Consider the following 18,800-nt stretch of genomic DNA (forward strand, 5'->3'; position numbering starts at 1 on the left):
GCTGCATCGGTCAGAGACTCAAGAACCGATCATGTTTCTAATGAAGAAGGTGAAGCGAAAAAGCAGGAAAACAGACATTCAATTTTGAAATTATTCTGATGCGCAACTGAAGTGAGCTAAATCCCATAGGGGGATATTGCACAGTCACCTCTGCAGAGCATGAGAGAAAAGGTTTATGAAAAGACAAGCAGAATCTAAGAGAGTGGTAAGAAGTCAAGGTTGAAAACTGAGGGAAGTAGATTTAAATGTATGAAATCAACACGGTGTATACCTTAAACTTACACAATGTTCTATGTCAATTTTATCTCAATTTAAAAAAGAATTGAGGGAAGTAAGCATTGAATCCTCAATTTGAGGCAGGTCTCAACAGTCATCTAGTCATAAAACAAAATGTGAAACAACTGAAAGAGAGTTTGTATAGGGTTGCAGCCGGGTTGGGGTCCCAGACTTTATGGCTTTATCCTCCAACAACTCACATCTCTGAGCGGGGTTCCTAACAAACACTGAAATACAGTTTGAAAACTGCTGAACTCGTTTCCTCTAAAATACCTGGAATCTGCAGATTACTTTCAAAGAGATGGTTTTACCAAAGCAGAAACTAACATACCATTGTAAAGCAATTATACGCCAATAAAGATGTTAAAAAAAATTAAAGTTATAAGATAACGAAAAATACAAAAAAAAAAAACCAAAACTTTTCCGTGCCCTTTCTGTAGGTACTTACAAAGAAAAGAATGATGCTGTTGCCTCTTAGAGTTGTAAAGGTTAAATGAATAAATACACATAAAGAACTCAGAAATGTCTTGAGTACAGTAAACAGGCAAGTCTTAAACATGTTAGCTTTTCTCATGGTGATCATTTTGCAATGTGTAGAAATATCGAATCACTATGTTGTGCACCTGGAACTAATATAGTGTTGTAGGTCAATTATACTTCAAACATAAACTCACAGAAAAAGAGATCAGATCTGCGGTTCAGAGGTGGGGATGGGGGAGGGGGAATTGGAGGAAAATGGTCAAAAGGTACAAACTTGCAGTTATAAAATAAATAAGTACTAATGATGTACAATATGATTAATACAATTAACACTGCTGTGTGCTATATATGAAAGCTGTTGAGAGCAAATCTTCTCATCACAAGGAAAATATATATATATTTTCTTTTATTTTGTATCTTTATGAGATGGTGGATGTTCACTAAACTTATTGTGATAATCAGTCCATGATGTATGGTAAGTCAAATCATTATGCCGCATACCTTAAACTTATACAGTGCTATATGTCAGTTATATCTCAATAAGTAAATAAATAAATAAAATTTAAAATAGATAAAAATTAACAAACAATAAGTAAAGAGGTCTATGGAATTAAAAAACATTACCTCTTTCTACTAAGAATATCAAATTAAAGATCTGAGTGACCTTGGGCAAGAATTATTTGCCTTTGGAGCTCTAATGTCCTCATCTGTCAAAGGATAGGGTAAGACTAAATTATTGCTAACAGCCTCTCCAAATTCAAAATCAGATTTTTTTTTTTTTTTTTTATAGTTTAAAATTCCCTGCTATATAGGCTGGGACTGCTTTAGTTTCTAGACTCTTGCTTTATACCTCTTCTGTGTTCAGTGGACTTTGCTCACAGGGCAAAAAACAATGTGTGGGTCTCTTTCTCTCTCCTCATACCAACTCACTCTTCCCAACATACTTATTTTCTTTTTTTTAACATCTTTATTGGAGTATAATTGCTTTACAATGGTGTGTTAGTTTCTGCTGTATAACCAAGTGATCAGCTATATGTATACATATATCCCTATACCCCTCCCTCTTGCAGAGGTCTCCCTCCCACCCTCCCTATCCCACCCCTCTAGGTAGTCATAAAGCACCGAGCTGATCTCCCTGTGCTATGCAGCTGCTTCCCACTAGCTATCTATTTTACATTTGGTAGTGTATATACGTCCATGCCACTCTCTCACTTGGTCCCAGTTTACCCTTCCCCCTTCCCGTGTCCTCAAGTCCATTCTCTACATCTGTGTCTTTATGCCTGTCCTGCCCCTAGGTTCATCAGTACCATTTTTTTTAGATTCCATATATATGTGTTAGCATACGGTATTTGTTTTTCTCTTTCTGACTTACTTCACTCTGTATGACAGACTCTAGGTCCATCCACCTCATTACAAACAACATACTTATTTTCTCCTTCTACTTGAGCACAAGGTGAGGAAGAAGTGTTTGGAGCCAAACAACATCTTCAAAATCTGGCTTTACCAGTTCTTAGCAGAACTGCCATAAGCACTTGTTCACTGATGTGTAAGATGCTAATAATGACCTACTATGCATATTATATGAGGGTTGAATGAGACAATGTATATAAAGCTCTTCCCATACGGCAGGTACTGGCAGCTTAACTCTCTCCATTGCGTACCTCGAGTGCAGTCGTCTTCCATCCATCCTGCTCAGGAAGGAAGGTGTAGCATAAGCGGAGTGACTGACAGTAGAGTGAAAGCAGTTCATAAAAGAAGGTCAATCACAACCTTGGTTTTGGAGATCATGGTTATCTCGACCACTTTTTAATTTATGTCTTTTCACCTCGGGTTGCAAAGTATTTAGAACAAAGGACAAGATAGCAGGGTAAAATAATTAGCAGTTATCGACTTCCAAATGCGTTACAAACATTAGATAATCCCTGCACCAACTCTCTGAGAGGCAGATAAAGATCATCTCCAGTTTACCAAAGGGAGCACAGGGAAGCGCTAAGCAAGTCCCACGCAACCTGCAACTCTCTTCCAAGTGGTCCTGAACCACGCCGAGACCCAGCATTCAGGAGCCAGGGGGGTCATCCACAGCTTGACGCAGAGGAGAATGCAAAGAAAGAGAAAGCAAAGGAGAAAGGGGAAGAAGGCTAGAAAAAGAAGGTTCAGGACGGGGTTCTGGGGGAGCCTCAGCTTCACAGGACTAATTTCTCGCCTCTCACACAATTCCCAAATTGTTTGGCACCTGGATTCCACGGTGAATTCAAGGGTGGCTTAGAGTGAGCAGCAGACTGAGTGATCCCTTTTGTCTGCTGGATGTCAAGACAGTGATGAAAAATGCTGGAGAAAGCAGAGTGAAAACTATGGCATGAAAAATATAGTCCGACTGTGGGGCAATTAAAGAGGACATCATTTTTATCCGCCAACTCTCCCAACAACCAACAGCAGCAGTCCTCAGGTTCAAGCTTGCTCTCTTCTGCCAAACTGTGACACTGGGTCTGGACTCCTCTAAGCCATATATAGTAATGCCCCAGATTCTGGGCTTAGGGTTGGAATGCTCACCACAGTCAACATACAAGTTAGTGAGGTGAGACTCTGGCGCCTGGGTGATAGATAAATCAGTCACCTCAGGTGTCGACAGGACGATGTTCCCTCTGGAGACTCCAGGGAAGAATTCTTCCTTGCCTCTTCCTATCACGTGGTAGCTACCAGTACTCCTTGGTGTTTTGTGGCTTCTTACTGCACGTGTCCAATCTCTGCTTCCGTTGTCCCATGGACTGCTTTCTGTGTGTCTTCTTGTGGCTTTCTTATAAGCACACCCGTCATTGAATTTAGAGCCTACTGTATTCCAATATGAACTCAACTAATTACATCTGCAAAGACCCTATTTCCAAACCAGGTCACGTTCTGAATTGGGGGCGCAAGGTTAAGACAAGAAATTAATCATAAGAAAATGGTCTGAACCCACTATATTTTCAGTTTTCCAGTTTTGTCTTTTTTTCCCTTTGAACACTTGCAGACCCAGAGTAGATTTTTTTGAAAGTTATCTTATTTACTGAGTATGCAGAAGGTCAGATGCTAACGGACTCTCCCAGAGGCCTTGGTGGCTCTATTAAAAGTAATGCCTTGGTCCCCGGTATTTCATAATGAAGCCAACCTTAGGGCAGATCACACATATCCACGGAGGTAAGTGCACAGCCAGGTTTTTTGCTTGTTTGTTTGTTTGTTTTTGCAGTACGCAGGCCTCTCACTGTTGTGGCCTCTCCCGTTGCGGAGCACAGGCTCCGGACGCACAGGCTCAGCGGCCATGGCTCACGGGCCCAGCCGCCCCGCGGCATGTGGGATCTTCCCGGACCGGTGCACAAACCCGTGTCCCCTGCATCGGCAGGTGGACTCTCAACCACTGCGCCACCAGGGAAGCCCTATTTTCAGTTTTTTGAGGAACCTCCATACTGTTTTCCACAGTGGCTGCACCAATTTACATTCACACCAACAGTGCAAGAGGGTTTCCTTTTCTCCACACCCTCGTGAACACTTGTTATCTGTTGCTTTCTGATGACAGCCATTCTGACATGTGTGAGGCTTATTAGATTTTGAGTCATTTAAATCTGACAATTTAAAAATCTATATGACAAGGAAGAATTCTCTTTATCAAGGGAGGATACGGCTGAGAGAGTAAACACGTATTAAGAGCCTACTCTATGATGAGCACCGTTATGGGTTGTACTGTGTTGCCCCCTCCCCCAAATTCATATGTTGAAGTCTTAACTCCCATACTACAATATGTGACCATTTTTCGAAATATGGTCATTGCAGATGTAATTAATTAAGATGAGCTTATACCAGAATACAGGGGCCCCTAATCTGATTGGTGTGCTTATACCAGGGGACATCTGGACACAGACACACACACAAGGAGCACATCACATGAACACGCAGGCAGAGATCAGGGTGATGCTTCTAGAGGTCACAAAATGCCTAAGGTTGCCAGCAACCCAGCAGAAGCTAGGAGAGGAACAAGGAACAGATTCTCCCTCACAGCCCTCAGAGGGAACCAACCCTGCCAGCGCCTGAATCTTGGGTTTCTAGCTTCCGGAACTGTGAGGCAATACATTTCTGTTGTTTAACCCACCCAGTTTGCGGCAGTTTGTTATGGCAGCTCTAGGAAATAAGACAAGCACTGTGATATGTTTCACTTCTTTCAATCCTTCCAACACGATGAGGCATTTATTATTATCCCCATTTTATAGAAGAAACTGTGGTTCAGAGAGGTCACGTACAGCCAAGGTTACATTAGTTCCTGTCTTCAAAGCTGTGATACTTTCATATCACAAAGCTGTCTCCTACAAGAAAAGGGGGATGATGTGGGAAAATGAGGTAAAAGGTAGGAGGGAAGACGGCTGGGAACTCAGCCATGACGCTTCCTGCAGGCTGGAGAGCCGGGACCCTGTTCTGTGCACCCGCGCAGCAGGCTGTTTCCCACGGGTCCTTCCCTTTGCCCCTCTTTCCCACCTCCTGGCACGTAGGGCTTCACTCAGGCCAGACGTCAGTCTAATCCAAGCTCCTAACTTCCCTTCCCTTCATCAAAGCTCTTGACTCCCCCAGTCTCACATCTCATTAAAGTATTTCAAGACTAAGGTGTAAATGTCTCATAACCCATAATAGGTTGTTCCACTAAAGGGATATTTCTATTTAGAATGAAAATTAGTCTCTTATGTTTACTCTTCATTGAACAATTGAGGGGCTAGTAAATGAAACACAGTTTGTTTTCTAAAGGTGATGGAACATTCCATTACACTATAAATTTAATGTGCATGTTTTTGTTATTTTGGTTAACACATTTCCTCATGGGTGGTGTTCACCCCAGTACAAATGTTTGCAAGTTCTAAGAGGGTGAGGTCCAGTTTAATGTGCTGTGTAGTTTTAAATCATCCACATATCATATGTTTAGGGACATATAACAGATGAGTACAGTAGACTATGAAATAGTGTTTGAATATTTGTAACTACCAAACCTTTCTAGATATTGGAACCACTAGGAAGTTAAGTGGCTTCTGACCCTTCCAGCTCATGGCTTAAAATAACGGTCGATTCAAAACACATGCTTTCAGCAATGTTATGGAGGCTATATGAACTACAGAATCTTCTAGACAAGCAGTCACAAATTCAGAGACTACAGAGGACCAGATACAAGAAAAAAACAAGCTAACCACATCCCAGTTATAAGGTAGCTTCTTTTCAGCTTTAGCCTATCATTGCCAGGAAAGACTGTGGGCTCAGCATTGCCCAGTCTCTGATTTTTCAAAAGAAGCCCTAAATCTGTATTATGATGTGAGTTCTCCCTATTTTTAAAAGTTTGTGTATTAGTTTCCTATTGCTGCTCTAAGAAATTACTGCAAACATAGTGGTATTTATTATCCTACAGTTCTGGAGGTCAGAAGTTCTAAAATCAAGGTGTTGGCGGGGCTGCTTCCTTCCAGAGGCTAGAAGGGAAAATCCATTCCCTTGCCTTCCAAATGCTGCTGCCTACATCCCTAGGCTCATGACCCCACATGGCATTGCTCCTTCTGTTTCTGTCACCATATCCTTTGTCTTGATTCTGACCCTCCTGCCCCCCTTTGTAAGAACCCATGTGATGAAATTGGGGCCGCCTGGATAATCCAGGAAAATCTGACCACCTCAAGAGCTTTAACTCAATTACATCTGCAAAGTTCCTTTTCCCACCTAAAGCAGCATATCCACAGACTCTGAGGGTTAGGCTGTGGACACCTCTGGGAGACCATTACTCTGCCTACCTCAGGTGACAACTAGTTCAAGTTAGAAAAATAACGTATGGAATGAAGTGATATGAAGTTTGGCATTTGTTTTGAAATCTCCTGCCCCCTGTCCCCCAAAAGGAAACCAGTTGGACAAAATACTCACGGTTCCATACTGTATCTAGGTATGCATGGGGCCTACATAATGCCTAGGATACAGGGGGGCGTTCAGTAGATTCTGGCTGAATGCCGAAGGACTGAAGTCATACCTCGGTGTCTCAGGCCCCCGATAAACACCGTAAATAGGACCTAACTATTACTGCCACTGGAGCCCAGAGGCCTGTGATCACTGTACTCTCCCATGGGCATTCTTCACATACCCATGGCTCCAATTCCTTGTTCCCTTCACTAGGTATGAGCTGTCCATACTCAGCTTCTAGAAGTGAATGAAAGGCAGCTTCTAATCTGTGACACTCACAGATAATTAAATTAGACTCCTCTCGGTCTGCTGGGGAAAAGCTATTTCATACTTTCATTAATTCCAAAGGGCTATTTCAATTACAGTCCCTGTCTGGTAAACAAGTTATCTTTGACTTACAGCCTTTACTTCTCTAATGCCCAGGAAATTTGCCCTCTAAAGGGCTGCTAATAGGCAGCAGAAATTTATAAGTTTTTAAAAAGGTATCTTTTGAAAGACAGCTGACATTATCACTAAATCTAAAAGAGCAAGTTATTAAAAAAATAATCTATGCCTCAGCATCCTTTGTTTTGTTTTCACTGTATCTGCAGGCTTCCTTATCTATTTTCTTACTTTATTTATCCTTTAAAGGAGAAAACCAACAGCTCGTCAAAGGAATATGTCTCGAGGATGTAACATACAGCATAAGGAAGATAGTCAATAATATTGTAATAACTGTGCATAGTGACTGATGGTTACTAGATTTATCGTGGTGATAATTTCATACTATATGCAAATGTGAAATCATTACGTAATAAACCTGAAATTAAGATTATATTGTACATCAACTGTATTTCAATTTTAAAAAACACTATCAAAGGCAAAAAAATGTAGGGAGTGTCAGCCTCAAAAACACATCAGCATTTTCTAAAGTCATGGCCTAGTCCAACAGCTATTCAATAATGTCAGACACCATTCCACTATTTACTGTATGAAAAAAATATCAACACGCTTGCTTGCTTTCAGTTGGAGCTCTCAGAGTTTTATAACTAAACAAACAAAAGCAAAAAAGGCTTCATTTTAGAGACAGCTCAAACTTTATGTGTCCAAGGACCAAGCAACAAATTCCAAAGTCCCCTTATCCTACTTTTGTTTAAATACCTTCATAAAGCCTGCCTCAACTGGGAAGATTCTTTTTTTTTTTTTTTTCCTCTGACCTCCTGAAAGCAAGGAGGCAATCTAGTATTAAGATCATAAATCTTGCTGTCAGACAGTTCTAGTCTGCAAGTCCACTCAGCTATTTACAGTATGATCTTGACCCAGTTTTCTCCATGCTTCAGTTTCCACATCTGTAAAATGGGGGTAATAAAAGTCCCTCTCCCATATGATTATTTGAAGGATGGAGTCAGATACTGTGTATATATATGGTTTATAGCACAGTGCCTGGAAAATATCAAGTTCTTAAAAATCAGTGTTTCTCAACATTTGTCGTGCAGATCACCTGCTTTTGAATCAGCTGGGCTGCTAGTTACAAATTCAGATGTCTGCCCCTTCTAAGATCCAGTTCTTCAGAAGCACTGGGGGTGGCACCAGGACCCTGCATTTACAGCAAAGGCTCGGGAATTTTTGTGTCCACTATTGTTTGAAAACATCAACGTGTCAATTACCATGTGCACAATCATACTGTACAGAGCACTCATTTTCTACCCGTGATTTCCAAAGACCAGTGCCCTTGGATTCTCTGCCTCAGTATCACCAGGGGACTCCTTAAAAGTACAGATTCTAGAATCCCAAATCCACTGAATCGTAATATCTAGGTATTGACACTACACAGCTCTACTTTTTGCAACTTCGTCTGGAGATTCTGATGCACAGCTTGCTTTGGGATTCCCTGGCCCACATTACTCATTCTGACACTGGATCATAGCCTTCTTTTTTTAAATTTTATTTTTTTAATATTTATTTATTTGGCTGTGCTGGGTCTTAGTTGTGGCACTCGGGATCTTTTAGTTGTGGCATGCGAGATCTAGTTCCCTGACCAGGGATCGAACCTGGGCCCCTTGCACTGGGAGCGTGGAGTCTTAGCCACTGGACCACCAGGGAAGTCCCTTAGCCTTTTATTTTTTAACCATTTCATCAGTGTCTACAATAGTATGATAAATGTTGCTGAAATGAGTTGACCTGAGTAAAGATGTGTTGGCCCAAGGAAACCTCTAATCTAGAAAAGGCTCTGCTCAGGGATTTTCCCTCTTCGTTTCTTCCTAATGGGATATCCATGGACATTTGATTCCTGCACAGTAGTTTTTCCAAACTCTAGTCATTAATGTACCATTTTCATGATTTTTTTTGTATTTACTTAATATGGGAATAAATGCTGGCTGCCCACCCAAAGTCTGTTTTCTCCTTCTTTTTATTAAGAGAATTAGAATTACCAAAATTATTAGGAGTGACAATATGTCCAGTTAAAACACTCTACCTCCTAGCTTCAGCTTTCACATTCCTTCATATTCATCCCCTTCTGACAATTCCAACACAGGCATGTCCTCCATCTCCACCCTATTAGGATTGTCTAAATATCTAAGTTCATAGGCATTTGGCGGATCACACAGCCAGGCACCTCCTACTCTGAAAAGAGGTCTCTTTCATGTCTGTGGGTGCACTCTTTGTAGGTATCAAACAGGAAACAATATAAATGTCATTTCCAGATAGAAAAGTAACTGTGAAAACATAGGGTGACATGTGCTTTTCTTTCTCTCTCTAATAACGTTTTCTCTTTCAGCTTTCCCTTATGCAACGAACAATCTCTTTGTGGTCAACATGCTACTTTCAGGAGTAAAAGAATCATGAGGAAAATTCCAAGGTCATTTGAACATTCTACAATAGCTCAGCAGAATTAAATGAGACACTGTTAAGAAGGCACAGTTTCAAATGCAGTACCAGGTCAGAGCTGCAATCTCTCCAAAGGTGGACATTTTCTGGATGACCTTGAATCTCCCGGGAGGACTTTTAATGACAGGTTTCATATAAAATTACCCTCATACTAATTAAATCTGAGATCTAACTTCAAATTTATAAAACTGCTAATGTAGTACACTATTAAGAATCTAAAAAGAATGTTGTTTTCTGAAAAGAAATGTCATTCTTGTCATTTTTTTCTGCTTTCAGAACTCATTCATTCATTCAAGAAGTATTTATTTACCACAAATTGTGTGCTAGGTACTCTGCTCCCTGTCTCAGGCCACTTAATGGAAGTTAGACGAGGCAGCAAAGAGAGTAAATCAGCAACAAATATAAAAAAGTTAACTTGGCCAGTGTTGTAAAGAGACAAAATAGGCTAATATGGTTTCAATACGCTACAAACTATAGCTGAAATTTTCATTTAGGAATAGTTTTAACTGCTATCCAGTGACAGTTCAATGTGCTAACTCTGCAGAGAGTTTTGAAATCGAAATTTTTGCCTTCACGTTATTAGTCATCCCTTAGTGCAACTTGGCTTCTCCCTGCTCTTTTCCTCTGGTTTCTAACCAGTGCCTCATGCTGGTCTAATTCAAGGAAAAAACTGTATCTACTTCACAGGATAACTGAGAATCAAATGAGGTAACATATGAAAAGTAGGAAGTATTAGAAGTATTATACAGAGTGTCAATAGGAGTGTGTGTTGTAAAAGTGCACACTGTTAATAATGATGCTTCCTGGAATCCCCACAGTTTTTGTTGGCCTTACAGGGCTCATCACATGAAGTGATGCCCACTGTCATATCAGCACATCCTTAACAAGTCTGATCCTGGCTACCCCTGTGCTAATCATAGGTCTCAACTGAACATGACAACACGTTTGATTCTCTGGAATGAATTGTCTTTGAGGTGTTATACAGTCATCCCTAGGTATCTGCTGGGGATTGGTTCCTTAACCCCGTGGATACCAAGATCCTTATATAAAAGGATCCTTATATCAAGTCTCTTATATAAAGTGGCAATACAGTCAGCCCTCCATATCCACTGATGCAGAACACACAGACTGGGATGCAGAACACACTGACTGTACTTCTCTAAAGAAAGCATCTGCAGAAGTGGTTAACACACAAAACATACACTGTAACGCATCCGACACTCAGCATCATGGATTCTCAGACACTTGTCTCCTGGATTTTCCCTGGCCCTTGGATCATCAGTAAGTTCTGAAAATTAGCCATCTCCAACCCCACAAGAACACACGTCTTGTCTTTTCCTCTTTCGTTTCCCAAATTTACATTTTCCTATAGCATCTTCTTATGTGCTTTTCATTTACCAAACGCCGTTAGATTTAGTCCACTTCATCTTTGACCCCTAGAGAATTGGTGACCTTTTTCATTAGAGTCACTTTTTTCTCCCATCCATCTTAAGAACTGAGGATCAAAGGCTTACATGCTATTCTAGATAAGATTTGCCAGAGACGCATAACTCCAGGACCTCCTCGCTCACTGTCAGGAAGGAATGTCTAAGAATAACTCTGGCTTTAAACTCACAGTGTGGGGAGTGTAAGGTTTGGGATTGAAAACATATTAACCATGACAACGCAATGGGTTATAGAAGGACTGCAGCTGGTAGCAGCAATGGCCCTGTTTTATGAGTCTGTAAAGGCACTCATTCTGGTCTCTTCCCTTGCCTCATACCTCGCCTCCAACAAATTTTGGGGTCCTTTCCAGCCTCATCCCCCTGAGTGTCCTACACAGTCCAGTCTGCACCCTTTTCTCTCCCACCCTTGTAAAAACTCTTTCATCTTCATTGTGTGCAAAGGGGTGTGAGTTAGGTTAAAGGAAGTGATTTCCGTAATATGCAAGCGTTTGGTCTCTGGATGCAAAGAGCCATTCTCATTAAATTAAATTGAACATGAGATCGTTCAGTTGAAGATGATGATGATGAAACATGTAAAAAGAAGAACATAGACTACTTGAGTTTAATTTTACTACTTTCTCATTACGAGAATCTTCGGGGACAATCTCTTCCAACTGCTTCTATTATAACAGTCACTAATGATCCACAGTTAACACCATTCGTGAGAAAAGCTGAGTCATCTGTCAGCATAAATTTTTTTTTAAAGTGTGAATAAAGTCTGAAAGCTTTGCTAGAAAGCTACTCAGACAAAAATGATAAATGAACACTCCTATGTCAAACTAAGAAGCTGAACAATTTTTAAAAATCCATTCACACCACCAGTACTGGCCATCCTAACTGAATGAGGTAATAAGTATTCATTCACGGGACAAATATTTTTGAGCCCATGCTATATGCAAGCACTGGGCCAGGAGCTGGGCATGTTGTAAGAAGCAGAACCAGACTCCCCAGATGGAGCTTATAGGCTGGAAGAGGAGACAGATGTTACAGAAATCATCAAACAAACAATAAATATCCAATTTTAAACTGTGGTGGCTGCTACCACTCATCATGAGGCTTATATCAGAGTCCCATTGAGTCAAGTCTACTTTCTCCTATTCCGGAAGCGTTGTTATTCTTAGTTCCCCAATTCCCTGTGCACTGAACGCCATTCAAGGCAAGTGCTAACATGGTCAGTGAATTCGATGTGCACACCTGGAATAACAGGTGCGTGGAGGTTGCTACCTTTCTGTAAATATTTCTGCAAACAGCGGATTCCTTTGCAAATGATCCTTCACCCACACCCTGTTCTCATGGTTTTTTGTTTTTGCAAATGTTTATACAGCTGTTAAAAAGAAAAAGGGGGAAAAAACAGCTTTTGGGACTCAGAGAGAAAAAAACCCAATAAAACAGATACTCTTGCTTTGATTTTCTATCGTCTCAGACTTTAAAAAATCAGTTCCAGAGAGTTTTGATTTACAGGGTGGGTAATTAAGAAAACTGTGAGGTCAGTAAATTTTTATTATGGCATCAGGTGTGACATTCAACCTATTTAACCACAGCACAGCCCCACCAACGGAAGTGGGAGCCAAGAGGAAGGAAGCCCTAGATGCGGACGGGTACACATCAGCAGAAGAGCAGGCCTGGGAGGCAGCCCCACCCTCTCACACTGTGTTGCCCTGCCTTCCATAATGTTCCAGCACCCTTTGGTCTCATGTCTCATTCCATTATTTCAAGGTCTTCCATCCAATCACATCTTTATTGAGCACATCTGGTATCATCGTATCCCAGTAACTGGATAGTGACAAAGGCATAAGTAGTCCCTGACCTCATGAAATTTAAGAGTCTGTGGTGGTGACAGACAAAAAAGCACCGAAACACACAAATGATTCCAAACTGTGATAATAAACAAAGCAGGTGATGAGCTAAGGGAGGAGGGAGAGAGAAAGTCTTAATTTAAATAAACTCATTCTTATAAAGATCGTTAGGGCTTAAAGGGTTAGTCTTGTATGAGGTATCTGCATCTTAAGAAACCAAATCATTAAGCCAAAGAAATGAATTGCTAATGATGGAGTTTCAGCCATAAAATGGCATAATGAGAACATTATTTGGGGAGATGGCAAGTTGGACAGGGCTTTTTCCTAATCCCATAAATCACCTCATCTAGGAAGGCATCCGGGGAGTCTATTTTTAAAGCTGGCTCAAATTCACAAATACAAAAAGTCCTTGTCTTGAAGAAGGGAAATACTGAACTGCTCAAGGATAAGATCAGGCAGGAAGAGAGGAAGGACTTTCACTGTTTACTTCACCCAATTCTCTATTGTTTGAGTTTTTGATAAGCCTTTATTACTTTTGTCAATTACAAAGTGGGAGTCTCTTCTAACAAGCTCATGCCTTCATGTATAAACCTCAAATGATTTTGATATTTCTGAATCATTTCAAACTTTGAAGTTTGTGGTAATAGCAGCTGTAGAAAAGTAATACAACATCTGGTGGGCGTGAGGGGCATTAATCTGCCCCCCACAAGGGGTGTGATGGATTTTTATAAGCATGTGTGATTTGCACATGCCTGTTTCATAGCCAGGGTTCTTGCTAAATTGGCATTTTTACAGGATGGCGGTTTTCGGAAGTACCAGTGGAAAAATGAGTATCCTTCACAACAGAACCACAAGGAAGGATCCCAATTAGTGAGTTTGCTAATTAATCACCATTTTGACTGGTAAGCTCTTACTGAGGACGTAAGTCATCATTATACAAAACAAGAGTTTGGGAGCACCACCATCGGTGATCACCATTTGCTGATCTCTGCAGACTGGAAACGATCCACTGTTCTGAGCCACATGGGGCAGCGGCAGGACACAGCCCTGGCCAGGGATGAACCAGTGTTTTCTAGCCCATCTTGCAGCTTCAAAGGCTTAAGATCTGCGGAGGCTTAATGTCCTAAAAAGGTTGTGGATTTACTTATTTACATGTAATTCAAAATAAAACCAAGATTTAATTTTAAAACAGAACACACATTGTATGCTAAAATTAAAAGAATATCTCGGTAGATTTTCCAGTTGCAAAATTCTTCATTAATTCCTCAAAGATAAAGCTTTCTCTTTTGTTAAGGGAGGCTACTTTGTTGATGCTTATAACTGCCCACTGGGTAAACCATTTGCCCACCAGTCCAAAGCTATCCAGCTTTCACTGCATCCCTTTCTACTCCTATCATCTTTACTGGGTTTTCAAAGTCCTGCTTAATCTGCTCTCATGTCATCCCTCCAGGGGAGAGTGTTCTTGTTTCTCAATGAGAACTCAGAGTTTATTTGGCCATTTCTTTTTTCATTCATATCCCCAAACCCCATGTTAATTTATTTTCACCTTTGCACGTTTGCTCATAACAGCGCCCCCTGTCTGTAACGCTCTCCCCTACTTTACCCACTGTCTAATGTTCATGCATTCCTCCAAAAACCTTCTCCAACTTGTCATTAGCTTCAGTATCACTTTGTATACATTTACTCTATGCCAAGCACCCAACTGCGTACCGTGGATACAGCAGTAAAGACGAACAAAGTCCCTACTCCCAGGAGCTTAGTGTTCAGTGAGGGAGGAAAGAATAAAAAGAAGATAAGCCAACAAGTAAATCAAATTGTGATAGGTACGTATTAGTATCCTATGCCTGCTGTAACAAATTACCACAAACTGGGTGACTTAATACAACAGAAATTCATTCTCTTACAGTTCTGGAGGCTAGAAGTCCAAAATTAGTGATACAAGGCTAAAGTCAAAGTGTCCACAGATCAGCAATCGCTTCAGAGGCTCTAGAGAATTCTTTCTTTGCTTTTCTAGCATCTAGAGCTACATTCTTTGCATTTCTTGGCTCAGGGGCCCCTTCCTCCATCTTCAAAGCCAAAGGCATAGCATCTTCTCTCTTTGACTTCTCCTCTCCACTTCCATCGCATCACTTTCCCTCTTCTGTATGAAGCCTCCCCCTACCTCCCTCTTATAAAGACATTTGTGGTTACTGGTAGGGTCCACCAGGATAATCCAGGATTACCTCCTCATCACATGATTCTGAACTTGATTACATAATCAAAGACCCTTTTTCCATAGAAGATAACATTCACTGGTTCCAGGGCTTAGGACCTGGTTATATTTTGAGCCTATTATTGAAGGTATCACAGGGGTTAGGTAGATAACAAACAAGGTGGGAAGAAAGGGTCCTTCCTCTAAATAAGGTGGCCAGGGAAGGTGCATGCCATGAGGAGACTTTAAGTCAAGACTTAACGAATAAGAACAAGCCTTGGTTCTTGATCTTTTATCAGTGCCCATTTCAAAATATAAATGCACATTAATCAGAATTCTGTGTAATAGTCAGTTGTGTAATTGTGTGATTTCTAGCTCATGAGAATCTAGCTACTACCTCTGAAAATAGTAAAGTGGACAAAATGACACTATGTGCACATGCAGATTTTTTTGTGTGTGTTTCTGAAGCTAATTGCTGGATGATGCTTTTGCTAAAACCCCTAATTTTATATTTATTTATGCCTCATTTCAAAACACATTTGAAGAATTAAATACCGTTTTGACAATGATAAAAGCTTTGCTAAGAAATACAGGCCATTGGTCAATTCACTAAACATTCAGACTGGCCACTCAACTGTCAGGAAAATGCACTTCCATTCATTTGTTACAAATTGATGGATATTAGTCAATTGGGCCCTGAAATCTATAATTTAAATAATCATGAAGGGTTGGTGGTTATTTTGCAAATGTCAAAGATGTGGTTTTACCTGTAAAGGATAGAAGATTGGTAAGAATTGCTGTTTTTTATAATAGATCCTTCTTTTTCAACACTTTTTTGGTCACAGTAAGAAGCAATAGCTATTGAAGAAGCTCTCTCGGGTGCTGATAATGTTCTCTTTCTTGACCTGGATGCAAGTTGCATGGGTATGTTCAGTTTGTTAAAATTCATCAAGTTGTACTAATAACATATGCACATACATGCATGTATTATACTTATTAAAGTTAAAAAATAGCAATTTATGTATTTCAGAAAATATAGTGAAGCAACTATATTGAAGTACATAAAAACCACCATTACCTCCTCAAAACTTTAACTGGAATGTTTCAATTCACCTATTCTTTATTCATCTGTTGATCTGTCTTGATGTGGCAGATTAAAGATGGATACAAATGCATCAAGAAATGGAGTCTATTTCCCTTTCCTAGGCTGGCCCTGTGACTAATTTTGACTAACAGGATGCAGCACAAGTGATGCTGTTGTAGCTTCTGAGACTGGGTTTTGAAAGATCTGCAATTTCTGCTTCTGTACACTTGGAACTCCTGGGATCCAACTGCCATGCTTCAAGAAGTCCAAGCCCTACAGAGAAGGCACACAGAGGACCAAGGTGCTCCAGGTGACAATCCCAGCCAAGCTCCCAGCTGACAACCAGTATCACTGGACAGCCGTATGCGTGTGCCATTCTGGATGGGGCAGCTCAGTCAAGCCCCCAGACTGCAGCTCCAGCCGATAGCACATGGAGCAGAAGTACTTTCCAGATAACTCCAGTCAGCCCACAGAATTGCAAGAGATAATAAAATGGTGGTTGTTTTGAAGCCACTACCCCAATTAAAAAGGCATTTAATTGTTGTAGATATTACTTAGCAATAGATAGCTGAAATTCTCTACTTGTCTATTATTGTATCTATCAATTTATTATTTAATTGACCTACAGACTGTCTTGGTCAGCATGGTGTAGTGTCTCTACAGTCAGATTGCATGGTTTTGTAGTCCAGTTTCAGGCTGGCCATGAAATGGGGGGAAAACTGGGAAAACTGGGCTTGGTCACGGGGAAATGGATGGGCCGTCGCTGCAAGATGGGGAGTGAAGGAAGCAGAGGCATAAGTCACAGAGCAGGGCTGTCAAGGTTAATCTGACTGGTGGACAGAACAAGAGCCCGACACAGCTATGCACAGCCTGAGAAAAGGGGACTGGTTACACTAAAGCTGGAAGGAGAAGCCAGTAGTACAGAGAGAAGGAAAATCGTGCAAGCACATCCGCACACTCAAGTGGGTAAAAGAGCCTGATGCCCAAGGGACCCAGACAAAGGGGAAGAGGCACGGCAGTCAAGCTGCTTCCCTGTGGGGTTACATCAGGACCGGCTGTCTCCTAGCACTGCTGGGAATACAGCTGGGCCAGGCCAGCTGGGCACTCTCACTCTGGGGAATGATTCCAAATCTCAGCAAAGAACGGGGCCAGCTCTGGCTCTCACCATCAGACTGGTCTCAAGGGGTAGGGGGTGGCCACATCGGGGGCGGGGGTTCATTACCTACCTAGGGATGGTGAATGTCGATGTTAGAATTTAGATTTCACTAGTCTCATGAGGATGAAAGTATCTGAGATCCTGAGACAGCTTACTTGGATGAGACAATATGAAATTACCTTAAAAAAACCTTTAAATTGTAAATGTGTTACCAAAAATACCGCTCAGACATTCCATACCTCATACCGAGCCTGACCCCATCTCTAGTCCCACTGAGAGCCTCACCACATCCTTCGTGCTAAAAAAAAAAAAAGATCCTTAATTTCACAGCCCTTTACAAAATAAAAAATACATAGTAATGCGTATCACAGACAACTTCGTCCACTGCTGTGTCTCACCCCATCCACGACTCATACTGTGAGCCTTGCCTGGGGACGCAGTGGGAGCTCAGGGGCATCAGCTAAGCACGGAACTGCTTAAGAAACCACAGTGTTTTTATTTATTTGCTCTTTATTTTTAAATTTTACTGGAGTATAGTTGATTTACAATATTATGTTAGTTTCAGATGTACAGCAAAGTGACTCAGTTATATATGCACAAATATTCATTCTTTTTTAGATTCTTTTCTCATATAGGTTTTATAACCAACAAGAACCTACTGTATAGCACAGGGAACTCTACTCAATATTCTGTGATAACCTATATGAAATCACAGTGTTTTTACGCTTAGAAGCTGCCAGGTCAAAAGAGCCTCCTCAACGAGAACTGCTTTGGCTGCATGTTAATGATACAGGGAGCCTCTGTTTAATCATCTTGATGTGTCTGTGAGATGTGCCTGCCAGCCTACACGTGTTTTCCACTCGGTTCAATCATCCCAGGCTTGGCGTTACAATCCCGCAGACAGTCACAAACATATGGCTGTCTAGAGTAATGACGTTGACAGCCAGATGAGGCTCCTGGAGTCTGGAGACTGTGTTCTCCCCGCTGGGTCTTTAAATTGGAGGCAAATAAAGATTTCCTTGCATTCCATTTAGTGTGCCTTCACCAAAAGTAAGAAAGCAGGTTTTCTGTTTGTTTTGTTGACTTTATGAAGTTTTCTAAAGCAGAGGCTTTCGTACTTTTAAATCTGGGAATCACAGTCACGAAGACATTTTAAATCGCCAGCCAGTTCATCTGTGTGCAAATGGAAACAACAGTTTCACGGAGTGATATTTTTACTGTGTGGATGGTAAATTGTTTATGTCAGTTTTATATGTCTGGCTAGGCTATGGAGTGAAGTTGTTTGATTAAACAATCTAGGTGTTGCCATGAAAGTATTTTTTAGATGTGGTCAATATTTGAATCAGAGTACGTTTGAATAAAGCAGCTTATCCTCCATGATGTGGGCAGGGCTCATCCAATGAGGTGAAGACCTTAGTAGAAAACACTGAGGTCCCCCAGAGGGGAAAGAGTTCTGTCTCCAGACTTCCTTTGGACTCACGATTGCAACTGCAAATCCTGCCGCAACTGCCAGCCTGCCCTG

The 18,800-nt window shown here is 41.1% G+C and overlaps 2 protein-coding genes across 5 annotated transcripts in view; one reads left to right on the top strand and one right to left on the bottom strand.

Moving 5' to 3' along the window:
* Positions 1 to 13,990, top strand: part of MTBP (MDM2 binding protein) — a 154,751-nt gene extending 140,761 nt beyond the window's left edge. The window contains exons 23-24 of one of the 2 annotated variants that reach the window (XR_003429893.1): positions 9,458 to 9,618; positions 13,643 to 13,990. The gene's annotated coding sequence lies outside the window, so the exon portion shown is untranslated. Of the gene's footprint in view, positions 1 to 9,457; positions 9,737 to 13,642 lie in introns of those variants that run through there. The other variant, XR_003429892.1, reaches the window with a different exon arrangement.
* Positions 1 to 18,800, bottom strand: part of SNTB1 (syntrophin beta 1) — a 229,462-nt gene that overhangs the window by 50,110 nt on the left and 160,552 nt on the right. The window lies entirely within an intron of this gene.

This window comes from Aethalodelphis obliquidens, unplaced genomic scaffold, assembly GCF_003676395.1.
Source record: "Aethalodelphis obliquidens isolate GAN/ISIS:26980383/991018 unplaced genomic scaffold, ASM367639v1 scaffold79, whole genome shotgun sequence".
Classification (NCBI taxonomy): Eukaryota; Metazoa; Chordata; class Mammalia; order Artiodactyla; family Delphinidae; genus Aethalodelphis; species Aethalodelphis obliquidens.